This window comes from Lampetra planeri, chromosome 69 (genome assembly GCF_965212315.1).
Source record: "Lampetra planeri chromosome 69, kcLamPlan1.2.h2, whole genome shotgun sequence".
In the NCBI taxonomy this organism is placed as follows: domain Eukaryota; kingdom Metazoa; phylum Chordata; class Hyperoartia; order Petromyzontiformes; family Petromyzontidae; genus Lampetra; species Lampetra planeri.
Window position 1 is genome coordinate 3088033 of NC_136174.1, and position 22792 is coordinate 3110824.

Consider the following 22792-nt stretch of genomic DNA (forward strand, 5'->3'; position numbering starts at 1 on the left):
ACACTGCTCATAGAGGATGTGGAGCTGAGTGGACTTACAGATGACTGGTAACAACAGTGTCAAGATCGACCTCTGGAGGAGGCTCGTGAAGAATACTACTTGGCAGTTGGAGGCAGTCGCCCTCCATCAACAACGGAGGGCAGAGGAGCGACGCTCACAACGAGCGGAGCACCGAGTGGCTAAAGCACAGACAGTTGGCACAGTAGGGGGCACAGGTGGTGCATCGGCCACTCATCTCAGTCAACCAATGACACCTGTGTCTGTCCCGTGACCTCTTGCACGCGGGAGTTTGATATTTCACGTGGCCTTAGCCTGAAACAAGCACCACATAGTGACGAATTGCGGTTGTTGTTGGTGCTGATACTGATGATGGTGGTGATGATAACGGGATTGATGATGATGTCGATGATGTTGATGCTTATGATGATAGTGGTGTCACACAGTGTACACACACGCAATAATGTTCACGTTCTTGTTGTAGCTGAGCTTACCCACCCAAGGGATCCCTGTGCAACAGAGGAAGAAATGTGTTGTGTGGTAGAAAGGACGCTGAAGCCGGTCGTGTAGGGGCTGACGCCAAACTATTTATTCAGGGCTTACGCCTAACTCGGGGGAAGGGGCTAACACAATAGTTCTTAACTTATCTCCCCAGGGGAAGGGTACTGGGAGTTCCCTATACCCTACCAGGCTATCGGGCTCTTCCCACAGCACTGACCGAGGGTTCAGCCAACTCGGCCAGCCGGGTAAAGTAGCCCTTTAGCCTGGCTCTCAACCCTCTATCCCGGAGCCCCCTACTCTCCTAACGCTCACTCCTCTGACTCCCGGCGAAGACCCCGTCTACGTCACGGGTCTTCCGTCAAATACCCCGGGGGGGCATGACGTCACTTAACCTTGACGGCATTCCCCCCGAGGCGAGTGTAACCTGACGTCAGCATTCCATTCCTCAACACATGTAAAAGGAATCTAAATCAACTTACACTCTAATACCACTCCTCACCGTGCTCGCTCTCACTTTACCACTCCACGTGGCGACATTGTTGCGAGACGCCAGGGGTGTGTACCCCACTAGTGTCGTCATGTCACGGGTAAAATCATAATTTGGGCAAAGCCACGCGCATTCACTCAATGTCAGCGCCTGACTCATTAACATAAGGTTTAAATGGGAGGGGGTAAACTAGTTAGTGACGTCATGTCATCTCCCCCGTCTCGCGTTTCTGCGTGACGTCACGAAATCCCGGAAAGCTGATCGCCACTCAACTGAGATCCAAGGTGAAAAGTTCACGTCGTGGTGGTGGTGGTTTTTGTTTATTTAGGTGTAGCCTCGCTTCTTCTATTGTTCTCCTCGGGATATCACTGAGTGTAGCAGCGAGTATGGAATCGATGTCCAGGTTGGAACGTTACAAAGTGTGGCCTAGCCATGCTGGCCTTGCCTCCTGCCATCGCCTGATTGTATTTGCTTTGATTTTTGTTTATTTTTATTTGTCCTCACCTGGCTGTCTACTTTAAAACCATGTTCTGTTTTTAATTTCTACTATTTTGAGCTATATATCTCTTTCAGAAGCGACCTGCCCACAACGAAGTGGCTTGTCATCGTGTGGAAATTTACAGCAGCCAAATGCTCTAAATGCGACCACGCAGAAAGAGAGACACGCAAACTCCAAATGAACAAGCGTCAGCGTCGGGATCCAACCCACAACGGGCGATGTCGTGAAAATCTCGCCAGCGTGGTGCCCACTCGAGCGCTTTATCACACGGAGTCTCTTTACTTAAGTTCAGAAGCGTCCTGCCGAGTTGGTTTGGCAGTCGGGGGGAGGGGCGATGCTTATTCGCGTATTCCCGATTGAGTAAACTGGAGGCATTTGTTCAGAATTGCAATATTTGGACGATACCAGTCCAGCAGTTTATTTCAGAGTCAGAATAAGTTTATTTCCCGAGTGAAGTTCATTGAATTAAGAAGCATATTTTTAAGGGCGACTCACCCGGCAGACATAAAATAATTTCATAATTAGCTCACTCACTGGCCCACTCACTTATCTACTCTTCCACCCTCCCACCCACACACTCTATCACTCGCTCACTCACTCATCCATCCACTCGCCCACACAAGCACACTCACCTCCTCACACACTCACCTACTCACTCTCCCACTCGCCCTCCCACTCACCCACACTCGCTGGCCCACTCACCCACCCACTCACAATCAGAAGTGAATTTCACGAGGAACACCCATTGATATTCTTGGGTCTTTCAGTAAAGTCACGTAGATAGGTTCAAAGAAAATAATACAAATCTACGACGTTTCGATCGCAACACAAGCGATCGTCATCAGGAGAAAAAAGTGGGAAAGCTGCTGAGGCAGGCTGTTTTTAAAGGTTTGAAATAGGTGTAGCCCAAGGGTCATAAACGAAGTGGGCGGGGCATGTGATGTTAAAGTGAGAAATTTGCATGTAAATGTCAGGTCAGAGAGCTACCTCCACGACGTCGGTGCGGAGGTGGCCATTGTATTGTGAGAGATTAGCATGTCAATGTAAGATCGCAGAGCCACCGCCACATCGAGGACACGAGCGATGGTGGCTGTGTTGGTGTGAAACATTTAACTTGTTAATGTAAAACCAGATAGTCGAAAATAACTAACATAGGAAGGTAGGATGTAAACATCACAGCCAGTTATGACTTAAACTGGTTAATAATGTCCTTCTAATGATTGCTCAGGTGTACCAATCTTCTCGGTTGAAATTGTGTCTGTGTCTACATATATGGATGGCTTCATGAACGAATATTTGTTGATAGCTAGTGGGCTTGCACAGTACCTTCGTCTTAGATAAATACATTTTGTGTGAGCCCACCGCATGAAAACAATGATCAGCCACGGCCGAGGTATTGGTCGTGCCGTGTTTCAGATCTGCCTTATGCTCACGAACACGGTCCGAGACATGTCGCTTAGTTTCACCAATGTAACTACTGCCGCAGACACAGCTTAGTTTGTAGATACTGGGTTATTGCATGTCAGGGATCACATCCTTCACAGATAGGATCAGATCACTAATTTTATGTACTGTGTTAAATCGAACCTGGATCTTGTGTTTGCTCATGATATTGGAAGTCTTTTTTAGTGACCCCTGCTATGTATGGCAAGGTGATGGTTTTGATTGGGTCCTCAGATGGTCCTTTCCCAACGGTTGGGGTGATAGCTTTACGGATTGTGTGGTCTGAATATGAATTCATCTTGAGAGCTTGGTGTACGTGTTCCAGTTCACTGGCTAGGTGATGACGGTCGAAAATACATCGAGCTCTATGGTGTAGAGTTTTGATGAGGGAATTCTTCTGGGATGGATGGTGGGAGTCGGGTTTTAGGTAGGCATCCGTATGGGTGGCTTTCCTGTAGACTGTCCCATTGAGCCATCTGGTCTCTTTTCAATTAAAATATCCAAGAATGGTAACTTGCCATCCTTTTCCACCTCCATGGTGAATTTGATGGCTGGGTGTATGGAACTGATGTGGTTGAGGCATTGGTTGAGAGCTGGTCAGCCATGTGGCCAGATGATGAACGTGTCATCGACGTACCTCTTCCACAAGGACGGACGGTAGAGTGGTTTCCTGGATGGCATCTGTCTCAAAATTTTCCATGAAAACATTGGCTACAACCGGAGATGATGAGGGAGAACCCATTGGAGTACCTTCAACTTGTTTGTAGAATGTTCCATTCCAGGTGAAGTAAGTGTTGGTGAGGCAGTGTCTCACCAGGGCCAGTACATCAACATTCAGTCCTTGTTGGACCAAATCTTCAATGATTGTAATGGTGTCAAGCGCAGGAACGTTGGTTAACAAAAAGACTACATCGAAACGAACGAGTCAATCACCTGGAGATGGTGAGATGTCCTTAATTAACAATACCAAGTGAGCTGAGTTGAGTACAGCTGAAGTGGTCTTACCAGTGAATGGTTGTAAGGTCTCAGACAGAAATCAGGACAGTTTGTAAGAGGGTGAGTCAATGATGGAGACAATAGGACGAAGGGATATCTCTACTTTATGGATTTTTGGTCAGCCATACAATCTGGGTGGTCTAGCAGCAGAGGGTTTAAGGAAAACTGCTTGGTTGGTTCTATCAAAGATGTCGAACCAACAATATAATCACTGATTCGACATCTTTGATCGAACCAACCAAGCGGTTTTCCGCTTATAGCGTCTAAAACCTATTGACCTTTTAAAGGGCGACATAGCGGGCAGACATCAACGCATTACAAAATTAGAGGTTGACAAAACAAACTTAATAGCAATTCTGTTGTAAAAATTCATTGCCACTCAAACTTTAATGATTATAATAATAGAGTCAGTTTAAATGAGGTTGTAGATTGCAGAATTGAGATGCCAAAGGACGATACGTGGTTCCCAACCTTTGGGCAGTGACATCTGGGAAACTGTTAACAGACAATCAGTCATACAGGAACCCCTAGACTTGCACAGAGACCACAGACTCGCACAGAAGCCCACATACTCGCACAGAGACCTACAGACTCGCACAGAGACTTACAGACTCGCACAGAGACCCACAGACTCGCACAGAGACCCACACACTCGCACAGAGACTCACATAGACAATTGGATGCACGTCGCAGATTTTTCGGATTGTCCAATGGTTTAATAACAAGTCAAATAAAGAGCAAATATATAGAAATAATAGCCTTGTAAATAAAACAATAAAAAATATCATGTGGTTAATACAGACTTGATGTTTGTGGTAAAATATACCACAAGAATGTGTGGTTAATGCAGACTTAATTCTGCCTTGCAATAGGTATCTGTTTGCAAATTGGACGATGTACTTTATCCATTTCTATTTATTTTTCGTGAATTGCTTACCTTTCATCTATTTTGCACTCCTATCGTTTATTGTATGTTAGTTGAACTTCTTTCACACCGTACATAGCCAACCATGTTTGTTTTTGTAACTTTCTGACCCGCCTCGACTGGACATCTGTGACATTCCTCCAGAAGATAGATTCTGATTTTAAAGATTCTGATCTTAACACCAGTCTTATTGCCGAAAAGGTTCTTCTTTCATCAAAATAGTTCTATCATCATACATTTTAACCATGACACCAGTACAAAATGGCCTACTCATGAAAAATAACGCGATAAATAATTACTTCAGCATCTATATGGAAGCATATGGTACATGCTGGTGTGTATAATATGCTTGCAATATTCATAATACAATTATTAACATTTGTGAAGTGCTGCATTTCATCCGTGGATCTCACCAATCCGTGCCGTGTATAAAAAGTACGAAATATACACATTCTGCAGGGTAAACAGCCAGAACTCAAGGGCAGGCAAAGCTTCATTTACCCACTAACTCAATCACTCACTCACTGGATGACCCACTCAATCCCTACTCAATCAGTCAACTACTCACCCATTTCGTGACCCAATCACTCACCCACTCGTTCAGTTAAACGGCAAAGCTAGGCAGGGGATGAAGACTAATTTACAGAGGTGAGTTTTAAAGATAGACTTAAATATATATATCTGATTGTCTTACTAATCAGAGTGGCCGCTTCATTTTACCAGAGTGGTGGACCCGGAATATTGTGATTGGTGACATTTGCAATGCGGGGGCAAAACCTTCTCTGGAACTGGGAGAGGAGACAGTTAGACCGGTAGCTTCTGCAGTCAGTCGGTGTTTGTTCCTTTGCACTCATACTGGTAGAGCTCACTTAGTGGCGAATGGCGGCTGTTGTTGTGTGCGGTAATGTAACCTACAGCGTGCTGCGCTACGAACCAGGCAACATGAGTTCAATTCCCACTCACCGTACGCCTTTTTGCGCCTTTTGGCGTCTTCTGGTCTAACACCGTTTTGAGACTAGGCTCAAAAGAAAGCTGTCTCTGGTGTGGACCAAACAGTTTCAAAGACAGTGCATATATTTTCAGAGTATGTTTTTTGTTTGCATTCTGACCACAAGTATTGTGGTTAATGCAGACATGATTCCTTGTAAAAGGTTTCAGTTTTCTGTTTTAACATCGTCTTAACACATGTTTTGTCGCCTATTCTCATATTTTGGTACTGGCAAAGGAGGTCCCATGATGCGAGTGTAAGTTAACACTTAACCTTGTTTTTTTAATTGTATTTTTAGCCTCGTATTACTGGTTTTGTAGAGCGTGTTTTGGGAGTGTTAACGTGCTGGGGAGCTAACACACGGGTTTGTGTATTTTAATGTGTGTGTTTGTAGATATGTACTTGTTGCTTTTTGCTATGCGCTAAATATTCCAGGAAGTAACCACACAGTCAGTGGTTGGCTGGTGCACCATCTGGTGACTAAGTGTGAACCCAGAATATTGTGATTGGTGGCATTTGTACGGCTTGGGCAACCCAGAGTCTAAGAGCAGTTTTAGTGCCGGGCATTATGGACTTCCAAAGGAACGTCCTGACGGAGGGTGGTGATTTTATACAAGTTGCAATACAGAACATTATTACAACAACATGGACAAAACGATGATCTCTGCTGGATTGGACGAAGATCTAACGTTCGACCACACTGATTGCCAGATAAGCTTGCAAAGCCCAATTGTAGTTTCAGTCCAGGGCAGTTCTGTGCAAATGTTATACAGTAGACCCTTGTATATCACGGGTTTATTTTTTGCGGTTTCAACCTATCACGGGCAACCTCTTTGCATACCAATTTACATATTATTAGGTCTTTCGGTAAAGTCACGTAGATAGGTTCAAAGAAAATTACAAAAAATACCATTTTACACTTTCCTGGGAAGCCTGTTCTGGGAAGGAGGGCGGGGTGGGTGAGGAACGCGAGGAAATCGGTGGCACCTCAACCTTTGCCATGCAGGCATTTAGCCTTAACAGACTGTTAGGGCAAGTAGCACCTATAAAGTTCGGCACGGCACACAAAGGGGTAGGTTACCAGCACCATTCCCGGCCGCCTTTGTCTCCCCAGTGGCGATGTTTACACAACACACCAGCTACTTATTTGAGGCCGAGTCGACCTGGGAAGGCCCAGGGCCAATTCAGATAATCGTCATGGTTTTGGGCGTGAGCGGAAATTGAACTCGGGTTGCTGTGTTCATAGCTCAGCACGCTAACCGAAGCACTACCACTCTCCACTCACGCACACACATCGTCATCATTGTAGGTAGAGTATTTATAATCTTATTTATTGTCTTCGAATGTTTTTTCGATTGAGTTTCTACGTGTTTATTTCAATTGTTTTGCTTTTAGTTTAGTTGGCATGCAATACTGTACTTCAATTGTGATGTGTTTTTTTGGTTGCCGTTTACCTAACCCCATTGTTTAGGTAAGGCTTAAGTATTTGTAGTGACTGAATGTCAGTGTGGGGCCGGGCTTACGAAGCCACGGCGGATAATGTGTTGGCATTATGTGTAGCCCGCTTACTGGGCGTAGTAACAGCCATAGCGGGGCTTGAGCGGAAATTGTACTCGGGTCGCTGGGTTCATAGCGCAGCACGCTAACCGAAGCACTACCACTCTCCACTCGCGCACACACATCGTCATCATTGTTAGCAGAGTAGTCAGTATTTAGAATCCTATTTATTCTCTTGGAATGTTTTTTTTCTATAGAGTTTATCTTTGTTTATTTCAATTGTTTTGTTTTTAGTCTAGTTGGCATGCTGTACAGTACTTATTTCAATTGTGATGCGTATTTTTGGTTGCCGTTTATCTAACCCCTTTGTTTCGGTAAGGCTTAAGTATTGAATATCACTGTTTTGACTTTCTTGGCACGTTTCTTGATGTTATCAAGGCCTATATACCATGAAGAGGCTTCAGCTTTTGGTTGTTTCTTGTTTTCGATATCCCTGCCCCTCTGCTCACATTCGTTAAGGATTTTTATGATTTTGGGCAGGCCCGGCAAATGCTGCGTGACAAGGATTCAGGGCCGTTGCCTGTTCAAGTTGGCGTGTGACAGGAATTCCCTCTGGCCACATACATTACGGTAAGTTCCCGGGTAGCGGAAGACCCGACTTACGGAAATCCAACCTTATGGACATGCTCCCATAAATCATGTAAAAATAATCAACATGCCGAAATGTTTGCTTTAGTTACTTAAGCGCAAGTAGTCCAGCGCAGTGAGGTGGATGAATACCGCGGAGCAAGGCATAAGGCAGGCAGGCAGCATCTTCCCCAAGGCGGTGGTGTATAGCCGCTCTGCACTCTCAGTCATGCTGTTACATTGTTCCCGTGCGTATACTGGATCTGTCACATCGTCTCGTAACTTTCAGTGTAATATCACCCTTAATTGCATTGCAATAATGGCTGGAAAAGAATAAAGTCAATGAAATTGTTTTGTAGCTTTGCCTAATTATTTTTCTTTTGTAGCATTATGTAATTTTGGTTTTCTGTGCTTAGAACTATCTTGTTTTTCCCATGTTTCTCTTTATAGTTTTGATTTGAAGTTTGTTTCATTAGTTATTTACGTTATGTACTTTATTTAACACAATTACACTTCGATTGCTTATGGTCTCGGCCAACAGCGATTGGAGAGGTCTCGGCCTAGTCTATGCCCGGTAAATTAATATTCGGAAGTGACTGTTTTCTTTTAACAATTACTATTAGAATGTTTTATGGTGTTCATAAATATTTGGATACGTTTTTCTTCCATTAGTTTAATTATGGGTAGTGTTAGGGTAGATATTCGATGAAATGAAAAAATCATAGGAAGTGCAGAACGTATGTACAGCAATATGATACAGGCCACAATAGAAAACGGACTATAGCGCGATACAGTACTGAGAGAAAATGACCGAGTAATTGGGTACGGGCGGCACAACTATTTCCGGCTATGGGATTTTGTCTTGATTTTGGTGGAATATTGTTCAGTTTCCGACATGGGAAATTTTGGTTACGGATCGTTCTCGGGAACCTAACCCTTCCATGACCCGTGGACTGTGTACATTAAGATAGCATATTCAATATTTACATAGTTTTGATAACCTCACAATGGCCCTACAAAAATGCATTTGTTACAGTTACAATGAGAGGCTCATCGATGGCTGGTTATAGTTAAGGGATTGTTTCCTGCTGTTCAACCATGTTATGTATGCTGATGATCTGGTAATGGCTACTCAATGCGATTTAGTTAGGGTACCTGGAGAATTTCATCATGAGGAGGAGCCTTACATATGTTCCAAAAAAATAAAGCACCTGCTTGGGTATTTCATGTCATCCAACATTCCGCCTGTTAGCCTCTTAATGAGTAATCAGGCAGTTCTACAGGTGGTGGAGGAGCTCCCATACTTTGTTAATGTGTTCACGGCCAGCTCTGGTTTGGCAGCTAAGTCTCAATTCAAATTAGTCGAGCAGCATTCTTTAATTAGACTGTCTAACATGGTGAGGAAGCTGCCTGGACCGTTACTCCATACAAATCACTGAATCTTCTTGCCCACAGCTATGACCCCTTTCTCTTTGGATGTGAAATATGGACTCCTTTAAAGAACCATCTGTGCTGACTTATACAATTAAGGCTGGCCTGCCTATGATTCATCCTTTATTTAGCCAGATTTTATAGTTTTAAAAGCTTACAAATCCCTGAGATATCCATACAGAATATAATCAATGAGCCTATTTGGCAGGCGAGGCTGCATTCGTTGGTCACGAATCCCACATGCTCAAGCAGCGTAAGTTAGTTCGGATACGAGGAATAAACGGGTATGGCATGGGCTAGAGAAGATATTGGAAGATGTGGAGGTGATCGGACTTGCTAATGACTGGTACCAGGAGTGTGAAGATTGGCCTCTGTGGTGGAGCCCCTTGAAGGATGCTGCAGGGTAGTTGGAGGCATTCGTCCTACAACAACGAGGTCAGAGGAGTGACACATCAATGGGTGGAGCGCTGGGTGGCTAAAATGCAGCAAGTTGGCACAGTGGGTAGCACAGGTGGTGCATCTGCCAGTCATCTCAGTCATCCCTTGACACCTGGATCATTTCCATGACCTACTGGCAAGTGCTCCACACTTACATGGCCTCAATTTGCACCAATCATGGCATGAACACTGTCATGATGTTACTGCCAATTTGTGGTGAATGGTGGCTGTTTTCTTGATATAATCTGTTAATGATCCATGTGAAACATATCTGTACGTAAGAGTGTATCTATATGGGGAGCGGAGGCACATTTGTTCGTCCACTGCATTCTGGAGCCAATATTCAGAGTTGTATTATTGCTGACAGCAGACATGATTGACAAGTGATAGCTTAACTTATTGTCGGCCTCTGCTGGGTTGATTGTTCATTGGTTAAGTACTTGGCGAAGAGTGTAAGCATCTAGCCAGGCATGGTTCTAGCCACAAAACCACTTTCTTCGCCGTTCCAATGCGTGAGAGTGTAAAGTTTTTATTTTTGCTGTAAAGTATATTGACCATATTAAACACCTAAGTTTAATCAAAGCAATTGGGTTTTTTTATTACAGGTGTAAAGAAGCTCCTCGCAGACATCCATTTTCAGGGGAGTAGAGCTTTATTTCTCCGAACGTATATACAGTCCAAGTGTAACGACTTCCACACTCGTAATTGCTATGGCTATCTTCAGGCCCCGATTGTTTCCACCATGTTGATACCTGAACAGTCAACCCCGATGGTTTCCACAGTCGGCCTCAATGTCGTCCACCTCTGGTTGTCAATAAGTCCCCGAGTAAGCTCACTCGGCCCCGCCCCCCCCCCCTACTTTAGTATAACATGTGTGTCCTTAATTGAATAATTCTTACAGTGCCTTCTGGTCACCTGTTTCCAATCATCACAATGCACGCCTTTTAGAACCTTCTCTTGTACAGTCTCCGACACATGGAACATTTCATAAGCATGGAAAACACAGCACATGAAGCTGAAATTACATCTGTCCCTCCGAGCATTCAAGCAAATCTGAACCTGGCTTAGGACTTACAAGTTGCGATTGAATATTAATTTGTCCATTTTATCATATATCTGCCCAATGCGAATATTTATATTTTTAACACCATTTGCTATCTTTATCACACTTTTGCAATAGTTAACATTTCTTCAATAGACAGATACAACTGAATTCTGTATGTAGAGTTATGGGTTATCATTGATATTAAATATACTAGGGCCTCCAGGCATTATACTGACCACTTGCCTGCTATGCCAATCCAAGAGCTGATTGTCAATAGTAGCAAGTGCCTTAAAACAGCCTGTGTGTTGCATTGGGGTTGAATTTTTTTATATTTCTCATGAATGTTTGAGTGTTCTTGTCTTTGTAATATGTGAATTTCACGTGTGACTGTATATATATTTCTATGCTGATTTACATTGTGTGGATATTACTGTTTTCTGTCTGCAGCTGCTAGTTCCTCTGCCACTTTGCTGTACAGAATTGGTCAGATGGAGCGAAGACAATCAGCAGGAGAGAAACCATTCAAGTGCGCTGTGTGTGGGAAGGTCTTTACACAGTCATCAAATCTTAAAAGACACCAGAGAATACACACAGGGGAAACACCCTTCAAGTGCACTGTGTGTGGGAAGGCATTTGCAATGTCATCACATCTTATAATACACCAGAGAAGTCACACAGGAGAAACACTCTTCATGTGCACTGTGTGTGGGAAAGCCTTTACACACTCATCAAATCTTAAAGACACCAGAGAATACACACAGGAGAAACACCCTTCAAGTGCACTGTGTGTGGGAAGGCATTTGCACATTCACCAAGTCTTAAAACTCACCAGAGAATACACACAGGAGAAACACCCTTCAAGTGCACTGTGTGTGGGAATGTGTTTGCACGTGCATCGTATCTTAAAACACACCAGAGAATACACACAGGAGAAAGACCCTTCAAGTGCACTGTGTGTGGGAAGGCATTTGCACATTCATCAATTCTTCAGGCTCACCAGAGAATACACACAGGAGAAACACCCTTCAAGTGCACTGTATGTGGGAAGGCATTTGCATGGTCATCACATCTTAAAACACACCAGAGAATACACACAGGAGAAACATCCTTCAAGTGCACTGTGTGTGGGAAGGCGTTTGCACATTCATCACATCTTAAAACACACCAGAGAATACACACAGGAGAAACACCCTTCAATTGCACTGTGTGTGGGAAGGCATTTGCATGGTCATCACATCTTAAAAGACACCAGAGAATACACACAGGAGAGACACCCTTCAAGTGCACTGTGTGTGGGAAGGCGTTTGCACATTCATCATCTCTTAAAAAACACCAGAGAACACATAAAGGAGTCAAACCCTTAAAGTGCACTGTGTATGGGAAGGGTTTTCAACAGTTAGGGGATCGAAACAAACATCAAAACATTCATCAGGCAATTAATCGGAAGTCGGCTTGTGAAAGTCAAAGCGCTGTAATGAGTCCATCCATCATGAAACAAGAACCAGAAAAACATTTGAGATATGAAACGTGGCCAGGCGTGAAGTCGAAATGTCAAGAAGTGAAAATAAAATTTGAATCAGTGAAGGTATAGAACGAAGAAGTGATGGTAAAGAGTGAAGTTATCGTGAAATGTGAGGATGAACATTCAAATCCAAAATCCGACCTTCACGTTGATGGAGGCAGCGTGAAACTGGAGGAGACTGTCAACTCTGAGGCAGAGCGAGGCAATGCCCAGCAATTTGTGGATGTGGAGGTGTGGGTGGATTTTTTAGGCAATGCTGATTCAAATGGAGACCAAGTAGATGTGTATCATTGAGCTTAGGATAAAGAAGTTCCATTTCATTCACAGGCATTTCCCATAATAGATGCTTTTTGGGTTAGATCGCGCAAATATATAAATTTGTCGATAAAACCCACCACCACATGACACAGCTGACTAGTAAGGGTTGTCACATAAACAGAACATGCCATTCTCTGGTTCTTTCGGTAAAGTCACATAGGTATAAAATGAATTAAATCACGACGTTTCGATTGCAACACAAGCAAGCATCATCCGGTGATGATTGCAACACAATCATCAGGTGATGATTGTGTTGCAATCGAAACGTATTTTATTTTATACCTACATGACTTTAACTTAAGAACCGAAGAGTATGGATCCCTGCAGTCACGAAAACCTCAAATTTAGACCGAACATGCCAATTCGTCACTACTACAGCACACCGGTGTGTTGGAGAGCCAAGCCACAACATTTATAATCTGAGTACGACGTTTTGCCAGTCAATACAACTAGCTTCATCAGGCGATATCCAGATTTGTGCCTTTCCCATTACAAGTGTTTAACCTCCACGTAGTCAATAGAGGCAGCATGAAGCGGGAGGAGGCTGCGGACTGAGAGTGAAATGAAACCCAGCAGTTTGTGGAGGTGGGCTTGTTGGAGGATGCAGAGTAGGAGCAGCCAGCATGTGTGGATTTGGAGGTTGGGTAGATCTGTAAGGGGCCATCCATTTAGTACGTACACAAAAATCTGTCAACTTGACCCCTCCCTGTACGCACGCATACTTTTTACACCCCCCCTACTTGTGTACGTACGCTTGACGCACCCCCCCCCCCGACCCCCCAAAATCCTATAGAACGGCCGATATTTAATCCACGCAGTAATGATCAAGGATTAATAATATTAACGTGTTTAAGCAAAGTCCACCGCTGGACTATCTAACTCATTTGAAGGACAATGTAGACATCAAGGCTCCACCTCCCACCCTCCGTTTCCTATGCGTACGTACATTGTCAGTAGACCCCCCATACGCAAGCGTACGCATTTGGGTTAACCCTCCCCCTTCATGCGTACGTACTAAATGGATGGCCCCTAAGCAGGAGCGGGAGACAAAAAAGCTCCATAGCATTCAACGTGTTATAATAATATTTACATTAATATTGGCGATTGCATAAATGTTTTATTTCTTTCTCACTGTACGTAGCCAATCTTGCTAATCAAAGGTGAAATGCTTCAGCAACTACAAGCAGCTTGTATCATATTTCATCTCAATCGTTCGACAACTAGCCCAAGTGGCAGCTGTCCCTTTGTGGTACAAGGTGATTCAGTACGGACCTGCACGTGGACATGAGTCTGCCAGTAGGGTGGAGCGATGATTGATGTGTAACCCCAGTCGGGTCGTTCGTGGCTCCTATTTCGAATCTGGCAAATTTTTACCCTGACACGATGAATGTTGAACATCCACTGTTCAGCAGATGGTGCGTATTTTTGGTCAATATTGCTGCAGTAATCATGAGGGCTGCCGGACAGATGTGAACTGTGAACCTCTTTAAACAAATCAACCGTGCTATCCCTTGGCTTCTCGCATTCTAAGAATGCATGCAGGTGTAGGCATCATTTCAGAGATCATTGTACAATAAGTGCGATGTAACGTGATGCAGTATATTTCAATGCAATAATTAAATGTTGGCGATGTGTCACTTGATAATTTAGAGTTATAATTTTAACACATCTGATTCTGAGCATATACAGCAACAACTCTTATCCAGCATCCATGGGGAATCAAGGGTGCCAGTTCATCAAATGTGCCGGTTATCTGAGGTATACTTTATGGTTCAGCAAAATTCTCAAATGTAAAAAAAAATAAGGAAGCATACATTTGTATTATGATATTGAAAATAATTTACTATTTTACAGAGGTACTCACCAGTCATTTGTACAGCATTTTTATTTTATTCTAGAGAAGCAGTGGTGCTGTTTAGATTACAGTGTACAGTAGTGCAGTATTGTATGTACAAGTCCAGTGAAACAATTAGGTTAGGCAGCCCACAACACGATCACAATGGCCGATTGCAGATTGCATTTGCGATTCCATTTAGTGCTACCACTCGGCAACGTCATAAAGCACGCTGCAAGATTGCAGAATTTTTCTCGATACGTGAAGTAATATTTATTTTGCAGCTTGACAGATGCCGGTTGATAGAGCATTCCGGATGGTAAAGTACGTGATAGCAGAGATTTTGCTGTAAGTACCATTTGGTATTTAACGGTCAAAAATGGAAAGTCCTAAATAGACGAACTTTTGTTTTGATCGTAACCTGGCGGATCTCCTGCCACCGTTTTCCCATTCACATGTTTCATTGCTTCTACATACTATTAACATGCCCTCCCTTTGTTAATGCTACCCCCCTCCCTTTGGTGCTGCTGATCCTGCATAATGCATGGGCATAATATGACTTTGAAACCCCCCCGCCCACCTCCTACGCATTTCCCATGAATATGCTAAATTCCTCTTGATATGCACATTCTTTTGTTAAGGCTCTCTTCTTCTTCCACCTCCAACTCAGCTTATATATAAGCTCCTAGCTTGGCAGTCTCATTCTTCACCTGAAGACGGCTGCTTGCGTTGTAGCCGAAACGTCGTGAGAATTATTTGATTTTATTATGTTTTATTTTTATTATTTTATTACTTCCCTTCTACGTGACTTTACCGAAAGAACCAAGAAGATGAATCCCTGCAGTCACGAAAGCTTTAAATCGAAAGATTTCTAATGTACCATTAGTTGTCATCTCCGGTATTTCAAGGGTTTTATTAACCTTTGCTCCCTGTCTGTATCCAGGGATACGTGCTTTTTATTCTTGAGTTATATTTTGATATCCTGAGGTTGGAGATGTATCTAAGTTTCCACAAACGCTTTCTTGACTACAGGAATTCATATTACTTGGTTCTCTTGGTAAAGTCATGTAGATAGAAAGATACAATAAGAAATAAAATAAGTAATACTGCAGTCTATAATGTCGACTTATTGTTATAGCCAAGCTTCAAACTTTTACCGTATAAAAAAAAAACTCTACTTGTAATGTCCGTTTGCCCTGTGCTCTGCGTCTGTGCCAGTGAATCTGGATATTTGTTTGTGAACTGTCCAAAACGTCCGTGGAGGTCATGTCATGCGGTCCTTTGACAATGTGGAGATTTCCCAGATCGCCGTTAACCCCTCTCTTTGCCCTGGAGTTTATTATTGAATGGCTCTTTATGACCTCCAGATGCTTGGTGTGGCTTGTGGGAGGTAGTGGGGTTGAGGGTGTTTGTTTCATTTTTTATCGATTATTATTACAAAAAATATTGGCAGAATTACAGTGATACCTCGGTTCACGAACTTAATTCGTGAACTGACTCTGGTCGCGAACCGAATTGGTCGTGAACCGAGGCACATTTTCCCATAAGGTTCAATGTAAATCCGGTTAATCCATTCTGACCTTTTTTTTTGGTTTTTGAAGCACAAAAATATGAAACAAATTACAATACACATTAGTACTGTACAGTATAGTAATGTATAAAGAGAGAACACTAACCTTGCTTGAGATGACTTCAGTAAGCACTCAAACGGGTGAACTGTACAATACAGTAAGTACAGTATTGTACAGTACAGTACTACAGTACAGTACTGTATGTGCTAAAAAGCACACCAAAAAAGCAAAAAGTCACTGAAAGTGTCTTCACAGTACTCGCAGTACTTCTTTCTGTGTCTCTTCTTCTCTCCACGATCTTCCTATAGGAAGTCACGACCATGTGACAGCCTGGAAATAGCATTAAAATGGCCGCGGCTCCTGTTCGTGAACCGAAGCGGAGTTCGTGAACCGGAGCATATTTTTATGAACTTTTCTGTTCGTGAACCGAGTTGTTCGTGAACAGAAGCGTTCGTGAACCGAGGTATCACTGTATTCTTAATATAAATTTTGGAAAAAGGCCTATAAATACAACAAGGCGGCACAACTATTTCCTGCTATGGGATTTCGTCTTGATTTTTGGTTACGGAGCGTTCCTGGGAACCTAACCCTTCGATAACCCGGGGACTGTCTGTACATTAAGATAGCATCTTCAATACTTACATAGTTTTGAGAACCTCACAATGGCCCTACAAAAATGCATTTGGTACAGTTACAATGAGAGGCTAATCGATGGCTGGTTATATTTAAGGGATCGTTTCCTGCTGGTCAAGCATGTTATGTATGCTCATGATCTGATCATGGCTACTAAATGCGATGGAGTTTGGGACTTTTGTTCTGTACCTGGATAATTTCATCATGAGGGGGAGCCTTACATATGTTCCAAAAAAATAAAGCACCTGCCTGTGTATTCATGTCATCCAAGATTCCACCTGCTCGCCTCTTATTGAGTAACCAGGCAGTTCTACAGGTGGTGGAGGAGCTCCCATATTTGGTTAATGTGTTCACGAACAGGTCTGGTTTAGCAGCTAAAGTCACAATTCAAATTAGTCGAGCAGAATTCTTTAATTAGACTGTCTAACATGGTGAGGAAGCTGCCTGGACCGTTGCTCTTGTCCACAGCTATGACCTCAGAAAAAGGTTTCAATTTTGTTGCCAAAAAAAAGGGGAAAAACCTATTCTAGATTTGAAGCTTTCGTGACTGCAATGATTCATATTCTCAGGTTTTTTCGGTAAAGTCACGTAGGCAAAACATTAAAAGCAATGAAAGCAAAACAAAACAAAACAAAAATAAAAATAAAATTCACGACGTTTCGGAGGCAACACAAGTCTCCGTCATCAGGTGGGACCGTCACAGCCAGATTAGCTGCATCAAGTGAAGCAATGATTCAAAATGTAATCCCTTATAAGCAAGTTGAAGGGGGGGAGGAGAGGGGGGGGGGGAGTTCATCAGAATGTGGTAGCCAATGAATGGAACGTATCGGGAGGGAGGGGGGGTGGGAGGGGGAGGGAGCCAACAAAACATTTGGCGACGGCTTGGACGCGGCTGCTGCGCACGCCAACACAATGGGCAGAAAGGGGGGAGGGGAGGTCTGATACACATGATAGAACAAAGGAACGAAAATGCCCATGTTTATACCAATGCAGGCTGAAAAATGAAGAGAGTACTGTTAAAAATAACTGGGGATGTTAACACTCGGTGAAGTAAATTAAAATAGTGCCTGTCAGATAAGATGGTCCAAAAAGTGTAATTAAGTCCACGCAAAAAAGACTTAATTACACTTTTTGGACCATCTTATCTGACAGGCACTATTTTAATTTACTTCACCGAGTGTTAACATCCCCAGTTATTTTTAACAGTACTCTCTTCATTTTTCAGCCTGCATTGGTATAAACATGGGCATTTTCGTTCCTTTGTTCTATCATGTGTATCAGACCTCCCCTCCCCCCTTTCTGCCCATTGTGTTGGCGTGCGCAGCAGCCGCGTCCAAGCCGTCGCCAAATGTTTTGTTGGCTCCCTCCCCCTCCCACCCCCCCTCCCTCCCGATACGTTCCATTCATTGGCTACCACATTCTGATGAACTCCCCCCCCCCTCTCCTCCCCCCCTTCAACTTGCTTATAAGGGATTACATTTTGAATCATTGCTTCACTTGATGCAGCTAATCTGGCTGTGACGGTCCCACCTGATGACGGAGACTTGTGTTGCCTCCGAAACGTCGTGAATTTTATTTTTATTTTTGTTTTGTTTTGTTTTGCTTTCATTGCTTTTAATGTTTTGCCTACGTGACTTTACCGAAAAAACCTGAGAATATGAAAAACCTATTCTTATATTTTGGTACTGGCAAAGGAGGTCCCAAGTGTAACGACTTTCACACTCGTAATTTCTATGGCTATCTTCAGCCCCGATGGTTTCCACCAAGTTGATACCTGAACAGTCAACCCCGATGGTTTCCACAGTCGGCCCCAATGTCATCCACCTCTGGTCGTCAATTAGTAAGCTCCCCGACCGCGGGCCTCACTCCACTTTATATACTCGCTCGGCCCCGCCCCTATCAGACAATGCCCCCCCCACTTTACTATAACATGTGTGTCCTGAATTGAATAATTCTTACAGTGCCTTCTGGTCACCTGTTTCCAATCATCACAATGCACGCCTTTTAGAACCTTCCTTTGTACAGGCCCCGACACATGGAACGTTTCATAAACATGGAAAACATAGCACATGAACCTGAAATTACATCTGTCCATCCGAGTATTCAAGCAAATTTGAGCCTGGCTTCGGACTTCCAAGTTGCAATTGAACATTAATTTGTCCATTTTATAATATTTCTGCCCAATGCGAATAGTTTTATTTTTAACACCATTTGCTCTTTTTATCAGACTTTTCAATAGTTAACATTTCTTCAGTAGCCAGATACAACCGAAATTCTGTAGGTAGACTTACGGTTATCATTGATATTAAATATACAGTAAAACCTTGGATTGCGAGCATAATTCGTTCCGGAAACGTGTTTGTAATCCAAAGCACTCGTATATCAAACCACTCGTATATCAGTTGTGATCACGTGACGCTCGGCAGACAAAGCGTATACATACTACTCGTATTGCAAGACCTCGCTCGTTTATAAACTTAATTTTTATTTAAAATTTTTGCTCATCTTGCAAAACACTTGCAGACCAAGTTACTCGCAATCCAAGGTTTTACTGTACTAGCGCCTCCAGGCATTATACTGACCACTTGCTTGCTATGCTAGGCCAAGAGCTGATCGTCAATTGTAGATAGTGCCTTAAAACAGCCTGTGTGTTGCATTGGGGGTGATTTTTTTTATTTCTCGTTCATGTTTGAGTGTTCTTGTCTATGTAATACGTGAATATCATGTGTGACTGTTTATATATATGCAATATCCCCAAACCTTTAAACATTTTGCTTTTAGAGGCTAACTCCTCTGCCTGATGACAACCGCTTGAGTTGCGATCGAAACATCGTGATATTTTTATTCACTTTATTTATATTGTTATATCTACGTGACTTTACCGAAAGAACCAAAGAATATGAATTCCTGCAGTCACGAAAGTTAAGTAAAAAAAATCACATGTGACTATATATATACATTTCTATGCTTCTATGCTGACATACAATGTGTGGATATTACTGTTTTCTGTCTGCAGCTGCCAGTTCCTCTGCCACTTTGCTGTACAGAATTGGTCAGATGGAGCGAAGACAATCAGCAGGAGAGAAACCATTCAAGTGCACTGTGTGTGTGAAGGTCTTTGCACAATCATCAAATCTTAAAAGACGCCAGAGAATACACACAGGAGAAACACCCTTCAAGTGCACTGTGTGTGGGAAGGCATTTGCACATTCACCAAATCTTAAAACTCACCAGAGAATACACACAGGAGAAACACCCTTCAAGTGCACTGTGTGTGGGAATGTGTTTGCACGTGCATCGCATCTTAAAACACACCAGAGAATACACACAGGAGAAAGACCCTTCAAGTGCACTGTGTGTGGGAAGGCGTTTGCATATTCATCATATCTTAAAATACACCAGAGAACACACACAGGAGAGAAACCATTCAAGTGCACTGCATGTGAGAAGGAATTTTCATGGTCATCATGTCTTAAAAAACACCAGCAAACACACACAGGAGAAGAACCCTTAAAGTGCAGTGTGTGGGAAGGCATTTGCAGAGTCACCACTTCTTAAAATACACCAGAGAATACACACAGGAGAAACACCCTTCAAGTGCACTATGTGTGGGAAGGTGTTTGCACGTTCATCACATCTTAAAACACACCATAGAACACACACAGGAGAAAGACCCTTCAAATGCACTGTGTGTAGGAAGGCATTTGCACATTCATCACATCTTAAAAGACACCAGAGAATACACACAGGAGAGAAGCCATTCAAGTGCACTGCATGTGAGAAGGAATTTTCACGGTTATCGTATCTTAAAAAACACCAGCAAACACACACAGGAGAATAACCCTTCAAGTGCACTGTGTATGGGAAGGGTTTTCGACAGTTAGGGGATCGAAACAAGCATCAAACCATTAATCAGGAAATTAATCTGAAATCGGCTTGTGGAAGTCAAAGTGTTGCAATGAGTTCATCCCTCATGAAACAAGAATCAGAAAAACATTTGAGATACGAAATGTGGCCAGGAGTGAAGGTGAAATGTCAAGAAGTGAAAATGAAATTTGAATTGGCGAAGGTGAAAAGTGAAGTAACGGTCAAGAGTGAAGAAGTGTTAGTAAAATGTGAGGATGAAGATTCAACTCCAAAATCCGACCTTCACGTCGATCGAGGCAGCTTTAAGCTGGAGGAGACTGTGGACTCTGAGGCAGAGCGAGGCAACTCCCAGCAATTTGTGGATGTGGAGGTGTGGGTGGATTTTTTAGGCAATACTGAGTCAAATGGAGACCAAGTAGATGTTTATCATTGAGCTTAGGATAAAAAAAGTTCCATTTCATTCATGGGCCTTTCGCATGATAAAGTTTTTTTTAGTTAGATCGCATAAATATATAAATTTGTCGTTAAAACCCACCACGAACTGTGAACCTCTTTAAACAAATATCAACCGTGCTATCACTTGGATTCTCTCATTCTACGAATGCATGCAGATGTAGGCATCCATTCAGAGAACAGAGTACAGTAAATCTGCTGTAATGTGATGCAGTATATTTTAATGCAATAGTGCAATGTTGGCAATGTGTCTCTTGATAATTTAGTGATAATTTTTAACACGTATGATCTGATTTAGAGCATATACAGCAAAAGCTCTTATCCACCATCTATGGGGAATCGAGGATGCCAGTTCATCAAATTTACCGGTTATCTGAAAGGTATACTTAATGTTTTAGCAAATTATTTCAAGTATAAAAACATTTTTCAACGAAGAAATTAAGCATACATTTTAACTATGATATTCAAAATAATTAACTCTTTTATAGAGGTACTCACCAGTCATTTGTATAGCATTCTAAGTTAATTGTAGAGAAGCAATGGTGCTGTTTAGATTACAGTATACAGTAGTGCAGTACTGTCTTCCAAGAACAGTGCAACAATTAGGCAGCCCACAACACGATCACAATGCTGGCAAGATGCCAGCATTTTTCTTTATACTTGAAGGAATATTTATATTCCCGTATTACAGATGCCGGTTAATAGAGCATTCCGGATGGTAAAGTACGCGATAGAGATTTTGCTGTACGTGCCATCTTACCTATAAACGTCACTTTTTGTCTGTCCGTCTGTCTGCGTACGCTCGCTTGCAAGGGATTTGGCGCTCGGGCCGTGGGGTTTAGGACGAAAAAAATTTGCCGGGAGGCACGTCCCGTACAACGGGCAGCAACGCCGTCGCTGCGGGGTGGACGCAATTTTTAATTCCCGTTAAAAATATGCACACGCGTTAACACGCAACGCTGAGGTAAATTAATCAAAGTTTCACGTCCTCTTCACTCCCCCCCCACTCCAGTGTGCGCAATTACTATTATAGGGTCGGTAGATAATAAAATTATAGCGATTAGACAGTATTCTAGCGCGGAGGGGGGGGGGGTAGCGGGCCCAGCACCCAGCCTCGGCCGGGTGGGCAATCTAGGCGAGGCCGGAGGCTCTGCATGGTACTAGGCCTCGACACCCCTCACGTGTTAGGCGAGGACTTTGAGCTATAAACTCGATATACCCAGCGTTGCCCGGGGGAAAAATACATTTAAAATACAACTGTGTAATTAAGTTTAAACCCGACCGCGCCAAGAATCGATTCTCTGGTGAGCGTGAGTGGTGAGTGTTGATGTTGAGGGTGAGTGGTGAGGGTGAGTGGTGAATAGTAAGGGTGAGTGGTGAGGCTTAGTAGGTAGGGTGAGTGGTGAGGGTAAGTGGTGATGGTGAGTAGTGAGGGTGAGTGGTTAGGGGTGAGTGGTGAGGGTAAGGGTCAGTGGTGAGTAGGAAGGGTGAGTGGGGAGGGTGAGTAGTCATTGGTGAGGGGTCAGGGTTAGTGGTGAGGGTGAGTGGTGATGGTGAGGGTGAGTGGTCAGTAGTGAGGGTGAGGGGTGAGTGGTGAGTGGTAAGGGTGAGTGGTGAGGAAGAGTGGTGAGTAGTAGTGGTGAGGGTTAGCGGTGAGGGTGAGTGGTGAGGGTGAGTGGTTAGGGTTTGTGGTGATGGTGAGTGGTGAGGGTGAGTAGTG

At 43.2% G+C, this 22792-nt stretch overlaps 1 protein-coding gene and 1 pseudogene across 2 annotated transcripts in view; one reads left to right on the forward strand and one right to left on the reverse strand.

Annotated features, from left to right (window-relative positions):
* The window catches only part of LOC144737404 (uncharacterized), a 39128-nt pseudogene extending 17275 nt beyond the window's left edge, over positions 1–21853 (forward strand). The window contains exons 3-4 of the transcript XR_013588970.1: positions 11294–12462; positions 19735–21853. The product of XR_013588970.1 is annotated as an uncharacterized LOC144737404 (transcript). The remainder of the gene's footprint in view (positions 1–11293; positions 12463–19734) is intronic.
* Positions 1–22792, reverse strand: part of LOC144737441 (tripartite motif-containing protein 14-like) — a 410883-nt gene that overhangs the window by 231882 nt on the left and 156209 nt on the right. The gene's annotated exons all lie outside the window — the stretch shown is intronic.